Genomic DNA, 2,018 nt, shown 5'->3' with positions numbered 1-2,018 from the left:
TTTTCTTATCCTGGTCTCTTTCCTTTCCATATAAAGTTTGTAATTGTTTTTCCATCTCTTTGAAGAATATTGTTGGAATCTGGAGAGGGATTGCATTATATGTGTAAATTGTTTTGGGTAATATTGACATTTTCACAATGTTAAGTCTTCCTATCCAGGAGTATGGTAGTCTTCCATTTTTGTAAGTCTCTTTTGGTTTCTTGTAGTAGTGTTTTATAGTTATCTTTGTATAAGTCCTTTGTTTCTCTGGTTACATTTATTCCAAGATATTTCATCCTTTGGGTGGCTGCCGTTTGGTTTTAAGTGAAAACTGTCACTTTAAATTTTGCATGTGTAGTAGAACCCTCCAGGTATGGGGGTAGGGTGTCCACTTGTTCAGGCACCCCCTCTTATCACAGAATGGAGGTGTGCAGACAGCAAGAGTCCAATGAACAGATACAAAAAAAGAATGTCCACACCTTTATCTCTGCAGTTCTGTCTGGCATCCATGGCTGCTCTGATCCTTCCCCTGCTTGGTCTTTCCCAAGATGGTGGCTCCGGGAGCAGCTGAGAGTCTTGAATTAGAAAGCAATGGATTTCTTGCTTCTGCTACAAATTCTCCTGGCTATAAGCCTTCCAACCTTCTAAATAGTCGTTTATATGTGGTTCTGAGTTCTGGCACCATCTCCTGAACCTGCTTAGTCTGGTATTTTGTATTGTTGCTGACAGAGCTCTTCACTGTACTTCTACCCAATATGCCATTTTGTTTGTCCTCCAGAATTTTTTTTTTTTTTTCATAATTTAAAGACCACAGCCTTCAGTATGTGTTGCACCTCAGTATAAGGAAAACAAAAATCCTAACCACTGGGCCAATAAATAACATCATGCTAAATGGAGAAAAGATTGAAGTTGACAAAGACTTCTTTTTGCTTGGATTCAGTATCAACACTGATGCAGGCAGCAGTCAAGAAATCAAATGATATATTGCATTAGGCAAATCTGCTCACAAGACCTCTTTGAAGTATTCAAGAGCAGAAATGTCAGTTTGAGAACTAAGAGGCACCTGGCCCAAGCCATGGTATTTTCAGTATACGTATATGCATGTGAAAGTTGGACATTTGAATTACTTTGTTGGAGACTATTAACAGTACCATTGACTGCAAGAAGAACAAACAAATCTGTGTTGGAAGAAGTGTTGCCAGAATGCTCTGTAGAAGCCAGGATGGCCAGACTTTGTGTCTCATACTTCAGACATATTATCAGGAGGGACCAGTCCTTGCAGAAGGACATCATGCTTGGTAAAGTGGAGGATCAGTGAAAACAGGAAGGCCTCCAACGTGATGGATTGGCACAGTGGCAACAGCAATGAGCTCAAATGTAGCAACGATTTTGAGGTTGGCCCAGGACCAGGCAGAGTTTCATTCTCTTGTTCATAAATTTGCTATGAGTTGTTACCAACTCAACACCACCTAACAGCAACAACAAAATTGGTGGCACTCTCCAGTGACAAGCAGAAGGAAATGCAGCTTTTCTTAGTAGAGAAAGCTGTGAGAAACACAACCTAAAGGCAACCTTCACAAGAATTCCCCAGGAACAACTATAGACAAGACATAAAGAAAATAGCACTCATATAATTGAGTATATAAAAAAAGAACTACTCAGCATTTCTCAAGCTGGGGGAACTGAAGAAAACATTCAAGCCTCGACTTTTGTTATTGAAGTATTCTCTGGGAAAATTATTGAATGACGCAGAAAGCATCAAAAGAAAATGGAAGAAATACACAGAGTCACTCTACCAAAAGGAAATAGTTGATGTTCAACCATTTCAAAAGGTAGCATATTATCAAGAACCAATGATACTGAAGGAAGAAGTCCAAGGTGCATTGAAGAAATTGGCAAAGAACAAAGCTCCAGGAATTAATGGAATAAAAATTGAAATCTTTCAAGAAAGTGATGCAGCACAGGAGGCACTCACTCATTTATGCCAGGAAATTTGGAAGATAACTATCTGGCCAACTGATTGGAAAAGATCCATATCT

This window comes from Chrysochloris asiatica, unplaced genomic scaffold (assembly GCF_000296735.1).
Source record: "Chrysochloris asiatica unplaced genomic scaffold, ChrAsi1.0 scaffold00434, whole genome shotgun sequence".
NCBI classification, from domain to species: Eukaryota; Metazoa; Chordata; class Mammalia; order Afrosoricida; family Chrysochloridae; genus Chrysochloris; species Chrysochloris asiatica.
This window is presented reverse-complemented; position numbering follows the sequence as displayed.